We start from the raw sequence: 13,102 nt of genomic DNA, 5'->3' as shown, positions 1-13,102 counted from the left end.
GTGTGTTGAAGTCTCCCACTCTTATTGATTGAGGTGCAATCTGTGCTTTGAGCTTTATTAAGTTTCTTTAATGAATGTGGCTGCCCTTGCATTTAGAGCATAGATATTTAGAATTGAGAGTTTGTCTTGGTAGATTTTACCTTTGATGAGTATGAAGTGCCCTTCCTTATCTTTTTTTGCTAACTTTGGGTTGCAAGTTAATTTTTATTTGATATTAGAATGGCTACTCCAGCTTTTTTTTCGGACCTTTGCTTGGAAAATTGTTTTCCAGCCTTTCACTCTGAGGTAGTGTCTGTCTTTGTCCCTGATGTGGGATACCTGCAAGCAGGAAAATGTTGAGTCCTGTTTGTGTAGCCAGTCTATTAGTCTATGTCTTTTTATTGGGGAATTGAGCCCATTGATGTTAAGAGAAACTAATGAAAAGTAATTGTTGTTTCCTGTTATTTTTGTTGTTTTTTTAAAGTTTGGGTTCTGTTCTTATGGCTATCTTCTTTTAGGTTTGTTGAAGGACTACTTTCTTGCTTTTTCTAGGGTGTAGTTTCTGTCCTTGTGTTGGTGTTTTCCCTTTATGATCCTTTGAAGAGCTGGATTCGTGGAAAGATATTGTGTGAATTTGGTTTTGGCATGGAATACTTTGATTTCTCCATCTATGGTAATTGAGAGTTTTGCTGGGGATAGTAGCCTGGGCTGGCATTTGTGTTCTCTTAGTGTCTGTATAACATCTGTTCAGGCTCTTCTGGCTTTCATAGTCTCTGGTGAGAAGTCTGGAGTAATTCTACTAGGCCTGCCTTTATATGTTACTTGACCCTTTTCCCTTACTGCATTTAATATTCTATCTTTATTTAGTGCATTTGTTGTTCTGATTATTATGTGTCGGGAGGAATTTCTTTTCTGGTCCTGTCTATTTGGAGTTCTGTAGGCTTCTTGTATGTTCATGGGCATCTCTTTCTTTAGGTTAGGAAAGATTTCTTTTATAATTTTGTTGAAGATATTTGCTGGCCTTTTAAGTTGAAAATGTTCATTCTCATCCACTCCTATTATCCGTAGGCTTGGTCTTCTCATTGTGTCCTGGATTTCCTGGATGTTCTGAGTTAGGATCTTTTTGCATTTTCCGTTTTCTTTGATTGTTGTGTTCATGTTTCCTATGGAATCTTCTGCACCTGATATTCTCTCTTCCATCTCTTGTATTCTGTTGCTGATGCTCACATCTATGGTTCCTGATTTCTTTCTTATGGGTTCTATCTCCAGAGTTGTCTCCCTTTGGGTTTTCTTCATTGTTTCTACTTCCATGTTTAGATCTTGGATGGTTTTGTTCATTACCATCACCTGTTTGGTTGAGTTTTCCTGTAATTTTTAAAGGGAATTTTGTGTTTCTTTTTTAAGTACTTTTACCTGTTTAGCAGTGTTTGCCTGTAGTTCTTTTAGGACTTCTACATGTTTAACAGTGTTCTGTAATTCCCTGAGGGATTTCTGTGTTTCCTCTTTAAGGGCTTCTACCTGTTTAGCAGTGTTTGCCTGTAGTTCTTTTAGGACTTCTACATGTTTAACAGTGTTCTGTAATTCCCTGAGGGATTTCTGTGTTTCCTCTTTAAGGGCTTCTACCTGTTTAGCAGTGTTCTCCTGTATTTCTTTAAGTGAGTTATTAATGGCCTTATTAAAATCTTCTAGCACTATCATGAGATATGATTTTAAATCTGAGTCTTGCTTTTTGGGTGTGTTGGGCTATCCAGGACTCGCTGTGGTTGGTGTACTGGGTTCTGATGATGCCCAGTAGTCTTGCTTTCTGTTAGTAACATTCTTCCATTTGCCTTTTGCCATCTGGTAATCTCTGGTGTTAATGTTCAAGCTTCTTTGGCTGGAGCTTGATCCTCCTGTGATTCTGTTAGCCTCTGTCAGTACCCCTGGGAGTCCAACTCTCACCTGAGTACCAGTGGTCAGAGCACTCTCTGCAGACAAGCTCTCCTCTTACAGGGCAGGTGTCCAGAAGTCTGGAGCTCTGATCCACCTCCTGAGTCCTGGGATCAGAACCTTCCCTGTAGTCGGACTCTAATTTGGCAAGGAATGTTCCCAGGGATCTGGGTCTTGGCTCAGCCTCCTGGCTAAGGATGAAGGCCTGACAGGACCCTGTCCAAGAGGCTCTGTTGCTTCTGTTGCCCACGTGCTCTCCGGTGATCACAAGGTCCTGCTTGTGCTAGGGGTCCTGTGGCCTGGAGAGTCCTCTGGTGCCCTCGACTCCCTCAGCAGGTTTCATGCAGAAGATGGCAGGGCTGGCCCTGACTGGAAGGAATCCCAGCCCCTGGTCGGGAGGGATTCCTTTGTCCCTGTTCCGGCTGACACAAGATCCTCTGCAATTCTTTGGAGCTGATGTTGGGTTCCTCTCACCCATTATCCCGAGGTGATCACGAGGTCCTGCGGAGTGGAGAGTTCTCTAGGGCCCTTGGAGGCCTCTGGCAGGTTCAGGAAGATGGTGAGGTGGCCCCCGACCTGAATGGATCCCAGATTTGATACTTTTTAAAGATGTTTATTTTGCATGATAATTCTAGAGGCCCAGAAAGTTCAAGAGCATGGTGTTGCCATGTTGGCCTCTCATGAAGATCTGTATAACTTTTTATGGTACAAAGCAGAAGGGCAGACAGGAATGGACAAAAAGAGAAAAGGCATGTGGGGGCAGCCTTGCCTTATATAGACTGCTGTCATGATACCTTGCCCATTCCAGCCAGAACTGCTCTGAATCCATGAAAAGCCTTCCTGACTTCTAAAAGATATAGTTCCCCAAAGCTAACCCAATACTAACCAAATAGTACCAAGGCTTTTTGGAAGAAATCCTATACAGCTATCAAAGTTTGACACACTCTCTCCATTTTTCTTTCTTATGTTATTAGAATTATTTGAGTATTTGTCCATATACCCCTCACTTACTTTTATAAATATATGTAAAGAATCCAAACCATGATAGGTATCCAAAACTATGATTGTTCCTATCTCTGCCTGTGCTCCCTAATGCATTCAGTCGCTTCTCAATAAATATTTGTCGTTGAGATGTGATTGGCTTAAATGTTGTAATTTATAAGTGAATACTTTCATTTCTTTATATCAATATTCATTTATTACTAGAATCGACAAATAGTATTTTCATTTTAAAATGTTCACTAATGTATAAGGAGTCTATTTTGTTGATAAATTCTTAATAAGCTAGTATGTTTAAGTTTTTAATAGTATAAAACTCTGGAATGTGTATCCAGGAAATTTTGTAGATAGCAATCTAGGAAATCACTGAAGGAGTCATTGTGATCTATGATCAAAGACACCACAATCATATTAGGACAACTAAAAGCATCAGAAATACAGTGGTATTGAATGGCTTTGTCCTGTTCCTCTTATTATGTGTTATGCCAAAAGAAACTCCTGTTATTCTAATATTGACATTAAATAATGTCCCCAATGTCTTCAAACATGTGTGTCTTAAAATATTGTTATTTTTCTTTGTTGTGAGCTTTTTGTTTTATTAGCTATTACAGCAAATAACACTTTCTTTTTAAAGTGCTTAAGGTAAGTAAGTACCTTATGAACTCTGGGACAAGAAAAAGGCCAGAATAATAATTTCAAAATTAAAACTAGATATTTTCTTGCCCATTTATACTGAGATAGCAAAGTAATCTTAATTTACATTAGCTTATTTGAAATGAAAGAAAAAAATGAAGTATACTCACTCAAAGAAAAACCATTGTATGTTGAAATGCAGTACTTCAGGTTAAAATAAAACATAATTTTAGAACCAGTATCATTCGGGCCAGAAAAATGACTATTGAAGATCAAAAGTAATGTTCGTTTCTTTTGCTGACAAGGCTCTGCTACCAAAGTTTGAACTGAGATATTATATTCTTCATACTATAACTGCTATATATCTTTCAAAACCATTATATTAAAAGAAAGTTACTGAACATAAAATACATAGAGGGAATAGGAGACACTCCTTCTAAGATCCTCTAAACCAGTTGTTCTCAATTTTCCTAATGTTGTGACCCTTTAAAACATGCTGTAGTGATCCCCAGTGATGAAGTTATTTTGATGATACCTTTATAAGTTTAACTTTGCTACTGTTATGAATCATAATTTAAATATCAGTGTTCTCCAATAGTCTTAGGTGATCCCTGTGAAATGGCCATTAGACCTCCAAAGGACACATAACCACCAGGTTGAGAACCACTGGTATAGACCGTTGGTTAGAGTGTGAACCTCACAATAACTGAACTTTGGTTCAAGCTTATAAATTAATGAACAATAAAGTAAAGACCTAAGCCTAAACTTCAATTTCCCAGTTGCTAGTTAAGAAGTTAATCAATTATCCTAAAACTGGGCTGAGCAAATCCCATTTCATCAGGATTTCTGGAATTATATACATGCTTAAATAATCCATGAGAATTAGTCTTATTCTAACCTGTAATAAATTGCAAATGAGTATCTAAGAAGTCACTTGAAAGAAAACTGATGACTCACTGGATGTCTTGGTCATGTTCCATTTCTTTTCAGCCTCAGAACATTTGACAAGGAGTAGAGAACTGGGTCTGGGCTTTATAGTGTGTGATCTTATCATGGGTCCTGTTTCTTTGCTCTCCCACTTAAATCTAAGTCCTTTGAAATATAAGTGCTTAGGCTATCTCTATGAACATGTTGAACTCAGTATTCCTACTCTATAATATATTATGATGTAGGAAAATAACAACTTTGGAAAATAAAGAAAGATATTTCCAGAGCACTAGTCTTATAGCTGGTTTCCTTCAGTGTCATATGCCATACTATGGCATGTGATGTATCTCTCCTTGAATTGAGCAATTATTGAAATTCATATAGTGAACATCACTAGTCACCACTTTGCAGATTATTTGTATGTATGTATTCTCCCACAAAGGAACTTTATCTGGAAGGAGAGTGAGAGCTGCCAATTTATGAAGTCCCAAAAGGATTTTCCTACAACAAAACCTATTATACCACAATTATATTCTGTGTCTTTGGATTCTGGAAACTTTACATTCAGAAGTTCCATGTTACAGTTGTGTGCAAAGATTCTCAGTCTGTGCTTCTAAAATAGCAGTAGATGTGCCACCTGTCATTTGGATAATTTTGTGAAAGGAAGGAAGAGCTATATAGTAAGTATGAAATTACCTCCTGGAAGATAAATTTTACTTGAAAATTTGGAAGAGTGAAGTCATTTAAATGATAATTTAAACATACTTTGTATTTAAAAATATACATTTATTTTGTGAGATGGTCTATTAAATTGATATAAATAATTTTGCTAGAGTATCTGTATATTGTCATTGTTTAGGTATTATTTAGACAAGCATTCCTAGTAGATACATTCTCAAAGGATATTTCCAGATCCATTGGCTATTATAATCTTTCTACTTGCCTTTTGTTATGTTTCTTGAGCCTTGGGTGTAGGAGTTGTGTTGCTGATGAGATGAGCTACCTAGCTGGTTATATAATACAAACTTGTCAGCCTTGAAATCATATACACATAAACACCAAAAGTGGACTTAGCAGGATTTGTGTGTGTGTGTGTGTGTGTGTGTGTGATTTAATAATCTGTATATAACAATATGTGCCTTTGTGACTAAAGAAATCATCAATTTTAGAGGAAGTAGAGACAGGGAAGGCTTGGATAGGAGAGATGTGGGAGGAACTGCTGTGTGGAAAGAGAAGTAGGTTAAGTAATAGAATTGGATTTTAATTATAAATACATTTAAAAACTTAAGTTGCTAGGCTAATTCCTATACATCAGAGTTTTGGGGGTGCAAAGATTACGTAAATAAATTAGTAAGGATTATTTGTTTGCTTATTTTAAATGGCAGAAAGTATCCAGTGTAGTGCATAAGAAAGGCACTTGCTTATCAACAGTACTGCCTAGGAAAGACAATTATGTGAGCATATATTCACAGTCAGAGTTTCTGAGCACCCTGAATTTTTAAAATAAATGAGAGAACAAGTCATGTATGTGTGAAAATCAATTACTCATATTACATCTCAATTTTTTTTAAACCATAGCTCTGCCCTGAGCTTTCCCATGTGATTTGGTCTCTTTCTATATGTTTTTGGATGCTGATATGTTGTTTTCCACTCTTAAACTAGTTTTTTTTTTTTTTCCCCTTTGGTAGCACGGGGCCGATACTGTGACAATGTCTGTATTATAATCACAATTCCACTAATGCTATGAGAAGTTGTTGACTTAGCATCTTAGTTAAATAGAAAGAAGTGGTCTTTAGACTTAAGCTTCCATGCTGTCTCTAATAGGACATATATAAATACTTGAAAATCATTTCCAGATATGTAGTTTTCATCTCATTTAGTGGTTTTATCTCTTCAATGTTGACTTCATTATTATATCAAAAAATGAATTCCAAGGCTACAGATTAATATAGTCACAATGTCAAATCTGAGAACAACAGGCAAGAATCTTAATGCTAGAAGCCCTGGAAAAAGATGCTATGAGTATCACTGGCCCATCATGCCATTTAAACAATCCTAGGATGGGCTGCACTGCTCTGCTTTCATTGTAAAATCTGATACCTTAGAACTTCATGGGATGGCTTCAAATTAATTATTGATGAATCTCTTCCTCTCCAAATCAATTACAGTGTCTTCCAGAATAAAGCTAAATGCATATATCAGGTGCAATGATATACAAGTAGGTACTAGGAGATATCCACCAGAGCCATTTAACATACAGCATAAGTGCATGGCCCTTCTCTGGTTTAGTTCAAGTTAAGAATCCAAGAAGCATTATTCACTTTTGATTCATCCACTAAAATTACACTAGAAAATCTGTTAGATCTACCTGTTAGATCTAGGTAGTATATTGGCAAAAGAATAGAAATACAAAGTTGAAAGGTTTCATGAAGGGGCACTGGGAAGTATCAAGGTAGATATCCTTCTGTATAGTACCTTATTTGAGTCCTAACTTGGTTGACTTCTTGCCCTATCTCATAAGTTCATGATCTGAATGAAACTAAGCTGGTTAAAACAGACAGACCTGGAAAAATATTTACAAGAACAAACATTTATTTAATCCATTTTCAAGTTTCCCCAAGAAAATTGCAAACAGTATAATGTACCATGATAATGGCACTGTAGAGATCCATTGAATTCTCATGGTTACTTCTGAGATTGAAAATATCTCATGCTCTGAGCAAACCACATAGTTGAGCAATTCTTGGAAAGGAGTAGAACACTGAGTCTTTTAACGCATCAGTGACAGAGAGCTTTTTACACCTGGTGCTTCAACACCAGACCTGAAAACACAAATATACAATTATAATTCAAGATTTCAAATTAAGAAGATGTTCATACAATTAATTTATTAATTTAAATTAGTTAAATATTGGCTAAGTGATAGTTTTTATATTATCCTAGTCCCGGTTCATGTTCTGCTTCTAAGAGAGAGTCTAAATTTACGTTAGATTTTATGGCCAATAAAAATGAAAATTAGGTAAAAATAAATATTTACTAGTTTAACTTTGACCATAGATAAGAGTTACCTTAAGACAAAAGGCTGTCTAGTAATATATAAATAGAAGGATCCTAATAATTAGGAAAAAAATCTTTGTGTGATATTGTCACCCCTTCACTTTTCCAACTGCTTTTGATTCATTGATGTTATACACAGCCTGAGTTGAAGCACTATCCTGTAACAATATAGTGTTAAATAAATCCTAAAAATATATAGTAAGGGTTTCTCAAATAATAAAAGAACCTAGAAAAATAACAGAACACCTATGACATCACAGATTCTAAATTTATTACATAAAACTATTAAAATGTTTGGATTATGCTCCTATTGTGGCTTGACTATTAAATATCCTACACTGTCTCATTTTCTAAATGGTTGGTATCAAACTACTGACTTTGGAAGATTCTGAAAACGTAAGAGTCAAAACTTCACTGGAAGAAGTAGGTCTTCATAACAGGTCTTCAAAGATATATTGTCCTTGGACATTTCATATTTTGCACTGTTTCCTGGTGAAGCATGAAGTAAATAACTCATCTATGCTTTGTATTTTCCCATTTCTAGGATGTTGTATTCAGATACACCGGAACAAATGACCTTAATTAACACTTCTGAGACTGTGATATTTTTTTACACTTGAGTTTTTATGGCAGGTACATTGGTCACAGGAGTATAAAGCTAATTAATACATGTAGCATAATTGGGATTGCTTCCCTATTTTGTTTAATCATACACATTTGTAACCAATAAATATTGCTTTTCTAAATCTTCCATTGGCTCGTAATTTATAAAAGAAGCAAATTAAAATAATTAATTGCATTAAAAGTTAATACTTTAAAAGGGAAAATGAAGAAAAGTGGGCAAGAGAATAAAAATAATATGACACATATTTATTAAAAGCTCACAGTCAAAATTCTTTCTTTGTACACAAAACAAAAACTATATAAAATATTCTTGCCATTATTTTAAGGCTGTGTTAACAGTGACATCATAGACATTTCATTTAGCACTTTTATTATTTTTTTTCTTCTCTTTTTTTTTAAATTAGGTATTTTCCTCATTTACATTTTCAATGCTATCCCAAAGGTCCCCCATACCCACCCTCCGAATCCCCTACCCACCCACTCCCCCTTTTTGGCCCTGGCGTTCCCCTGTACTGGGGCATATAAAGTTTGCAAGTCCAATGGGCCTCTCTTTGCAGTGATGGCCGACTAGGCCATCTTTTGATACATATGCAGCTAAAGACAAGAGCTCCCGGGTACTGGTTAGTTCATATTGTTGTTCCACCTATAGGGTTGCAGTTCCCTATAGCTCCTTGGGTAATTTCTCTAGCTCCTCCATTAGGGGCCGTGTGACCCATCCAATAGCTGACTATGATCATCCACTTCTGTGAGAATGTGGTGAAAGAGGAACACTCCTCCATTGCTGGTGGGATTGCAATCTCTTACAACCACTCTGGAAATCTGTCTGGAGGTTCCTCAGAAAATTGGACATAGTACTACCATAGGATCCAGCAATAACTCTCCTGGGCATATACCCAGAAGATGTTCCAACTTGTAATAAGGGCATATGCTCAACTATGTTCATAGCAGCCTTATTTATAATATCCAGGAGATGAAAAGAACCCAGATGTCCCTCAACAGAGGAATGGATACAGAAAATGTGGTACATTTACACAATGGAGTACTTCTCAGGTATTAAAAACAATAAATTTATGAAATTTTTAGGCAAATGGATGGAACTAGAAAATATCACCCTCAGTGAGGTAACACAACAACTGAGCTGGAAGGAAGGACCATCCTGAGACTGCCCCATCCAGGGATCCATCCCATAAACAACCACCAAACCCAGACACTATTGCATATGCCAGCAATATTTTGCTTGACAAGATTTTGTGAAATAGTTTGTGCAGAACTGGAATTAGATCTTTGAAGGTCTGATAGAACTCTGCACTAAACCCGTCTGGTCCTGGGCTTTTTTTGGCTGGGAGACTATTAATGACTGCTTCTATTTCTTTAGGGGATATGGGACTGTTTAGATCGTTAACTTGATCCTGATTTAACTTTGGTACCTGGTGTCTGTCCAGAAATTTGTCCATTTTGTCCAGGTTTTCCAGTTTTGTTGAGTATAGCCTTTTGTAGAAGGATCTGATGGTGTTTTGGATTTCTTCAGGATCTGTTGTTATGTCTCCCTTTTCATTTCTGATTTTGTTAATTAGGATTTTGTCCCTGTGCCCTCTAATGAGTCTAGCTAAGGGTTTATCTATCTTGTTGATTTTCTCAAAGAACCAACTCCTCCTTTGGTTAATTTTTTGAATAGTTCTTCTTGTTTCCACTTGGTTGATTTTGCCCCTGAGTTTGATTATTTCCTGCCGTCTACTCCTCTTGGGTGAATTTTCTTCCTTTTTTCTAGAGCTTTTAGATGTGTTGTCAAGCTGCTAGTGTGTGCTCTCTCCAGTTACTTCTTGGAGGCACTCAGAGCTTTGAGTTTCCCTCTTAGAAATACTTTCATTGTGTCCCATAGGTTTGGGTATGTTGTGGCTTCATTTTCATTAAACTCTAAAAAGTCTTTAATTTCTTTCTTTATTCCATCCTTGACCAAGGTATCATTGAGAAGAGAGTTATTCAGTTTCCACGTGAAAGTTGGCTTTCTATTATTTATGTTGTTATTGAAGATCAGCCTTAGTCCATGGTGATCTGATAGGATGCATGGGACAAATTCAATATTTTTGTATCTGTTGAGGCCTGTTTTATGACCAATTATATGGTCAATTTTGGAGAAGGTCCCTTGAGGTGCTGAGAAGAAGGTATATCCTTTGGATTTAGGATAAAATTTTCTGTAGATATCTGTTAAGTCCATTTGTTTCATAACTTCAGTTAGTTTCACTGTGTCCCTGTTTAGTTTCTGTTTCCACAATCTTTCCATTGATGAAAGTGGTGTGTTGAAGTCTCCCACTATTATTGTGTGAGGTGCAATGTGTGCTTTGAGCTTTACTAAAGTGTCTTTAATGAATGTGGCTGCCCTTGCATTTGGGGCATAGATATTCAGAATAGAGAGTTCCTCTTGGAGGAATTTACCTTTGATGAGTATGAAGTGTCCCTCCTTGTCTTTTTTGCTAACTTTGGGTTGGAAGTCGATTTTATGCGATATTAGAATGGCTACTCCAGCTTGTTTCTTCAGACCATTTGCTTGTAAAATTGTTTTCCAGCCTTTCACTCTGAGGCAGTGTCTGTCTTTTTCCCTGAGATGGGTTTCCTGTAAGCAGCAGAATGTTGGGTCCTGTTTGTGTAGCCAGTCTGTTAGTCTATGTCTTTTTATTGGGGAATTGGGTCCATTGATATTAAGAGATATTAAGGAAAAGTAGTTGTTGCTTCCTTTTATTTTTGTTGTTAGAGTTGGCATTCTTTTCTTGTGGCTGTCTTCTTTTTGGTTCGTTGAGGGATTACTTTCTTGCTTTTTCTAGGGCGTGATTTCAGTCCTTGCATTGTTTTTTTTTTTTTTTTTTTTTTTTTTTTTTCTGTTATTATCCTCTGAAGGGCTGGATTCTTGGAAAGATGATGTGTGAATTTGGTTTTGTCGTGGAATACTTTGGTTTCTCCATCTATGGTAATTGAGAGTTTGGCCGGGTATAGTAGCCTGGGCTGGCATTTGGGATCTCTTAGTGTCTGTATAACATCTGTTCAGGCTCTTCTGGCTTTCATAGTCTCTGGTGAAAAGTATGGTGTAATTCTGATAGGCCTGCCTTTATATGTTACTCGACCTTTCTCCCTTACTGCTTTTAATATTCTGTCTTTATTTAGTGCATTTGTTGTTCTGATTATTATGTTTTGGGAGGAATTTCTTTTCTGGTCCAGTCTATTTGGAGTTCTCTAAGCTTCTTGTGTGATCATGGGCATCTCTTTCTTTATGTTTGGGAAGTTTTCTTCTGTTATTTTGTTGAAGATATTTGCTGGCCCTTTAAGTTGAAAATCTTCATTCTCATCAACTCCTATTATCCGTAGGTTTGGTCTTCTCATTGTGTCCTGGATTTCCTGGATGTTTTGAGTTAGGATCCTTTTGTATTTTGTATTTTCTTTGATTGTTGTGCCAATGTTCTCTATGGAATCTTCTGCACCTGAGATTCTCTCTTCCATTTCTTGTTTTCTGTTGCTGATGCTCGCATCTATGGTTCCAGATCTCTTTCCTAGGGTTTCTATCTCCAGCGTTGCCTCACTTTGGGTTTTCTTTATTGTGTCTACTTTCCTTTTTAGTTCTAGTATGGTTTTGTTCATTTCCATCACCTGTTTGGATGTGTTTTCCTGTGTTTCTTTAAGGACTTCTAACTGTTTGGTTGTGTTTTCCTGTTTTTCTTTAAGGACCTGTAACTCTTTAGCAGTGCTCTTCTGTATTTCTTTAAGTGAGTTATGAAAGTTCTTCTTGATGTCCTCTACCATCATCATGAGAAATGTTTTTAAATCTGGGTCTAGATTTTCGGTTGTGTTGGGGTGTCCAGGACTAGGTGGGGTGGGAGTGCTGCATTCTGATGATGGTGAGTGGTCTTGATTTCTGCTAGTAGGATTCTTACGTTTGCCTTTCACCATCTGGTAATCTCTGAAGCTGGCTGTTATAGTTGTCTCTGGTTAGAGCTTGTTCCTCAGGTGACTCTGTTAGCCTCTATAAGCAGACCTGGTAGGCTAGCTCTCTCCTTAGTTTCAGTGGTCAGAGTATTCTCTGCAAGCAAGCTCTCTTCTTGCAGGTAAGGTGCCCAGATATCTGGTGTTCGAATCTGCCTCCTGGCAGAAGTTGTGTTCCATTCACCAGAGGTCTTAGGATTCAGTGGGGAATCCTGTGTGGGTCCTTGCGGGTGTTGGGAGACTCCGCTGGCAAGGCACCCCGGTGCTGAAGTGGACCCGAAGGGACTTGTGCCCCAGGTCAGGCTGGGTTGTCTGCTTCCCTAGTTAATGCAGTCTCAGGTTCCGTGTGATTGGATTGGGGCAGACGCTGTGTTCCACTCACCAGAGGTCTTAGGATCCTGTGGGGAATCCTGTGTGGGTCCTTGCGGGTGTCGGTGCTCCTAATGTATTTTTTTAGATTATAGTATAGCTAAATCATTTCTTCTGTTTCTTTCCTCCCTCCAAATACTCCCATATCCCATTCCCCTATTCTTTTATAAATTCATGGCCTTTTTTCTTTAAATGCTGATATGTGTGTCCATGTTAGTGTGTCTGTCTATGTGTGTGCATACATTGTGAAATACATATTTTTATACACAAATGTATATAAATATATATGTACATATATGTATATATGTTTCTAAATGTATAAATGTACCTGATCAATCCATAAAATGTTACTTAAGGGCTTGCATTTTGATAAGATAACCAGTTGTTGTCCCCTTCCCTGTAGTAGACTTTATTCCTCACACTTGGCATTCCTTAGTGGCCCTTCAATGTTCTTTGTCTAGTGTTGAGGCCTGATGGTCTTTCCTCTTGGCATGTTAGCATTTTTCTTGGTGTGGTCTGGTTCAGGTAGTTTTAGGCAGCCTGAAAGTTAAGCATAGTAGTCTCCCTTTATTGACATCTGAGCACTTTTATCTTACAGGATCAGTTTAACAGTGTA

The 13,102-nt window shown here is 37.3% G+C and overlaps 1 long non-coding RNA gene across 1 annotated transcript in view; it reads right to left on the bottom strand.

Annotated features, from left to right (window-relative positions):
* Positions 1 to 7,048: 7,048 nt before the first annotated feature.
* Gm42184 overlaps positions 7,049 to 13,102 on the bottom strand; it is a 40,044-nt gene continuing 33,990 nt past the window's right edge. Inside the window, exons 2-3 of the long non-coding RNA XR_880671.2 lie at positions 12,815 to 13,026; positions 7,049 to 7,289 (exon numbers count right to left, since the gene is read on the bottom strand). This is a non-coding gene — a long non-coding RNA (predicted gene, 42184). The remainder of the gene's footprint in view (positions 7,290 to 12,814; positions 13,027 to 13,102) is intronic.

This window comes from Mus musculus, chromosome 3, assembly GCF_000001635.26.
Source record: "Mus musculus strain C57BL/6J chromosome 3, GRCm38.p6 C57BL/6J".
Lineage (NCBI taxonomy): Eukaryota > Metazoa > Chordata > Mammalia > Rodentia > Muridae > Mus > Mus musculus.
This window is presented reverse-complemented; position numbering and strand designations above follow the sequence as displayed.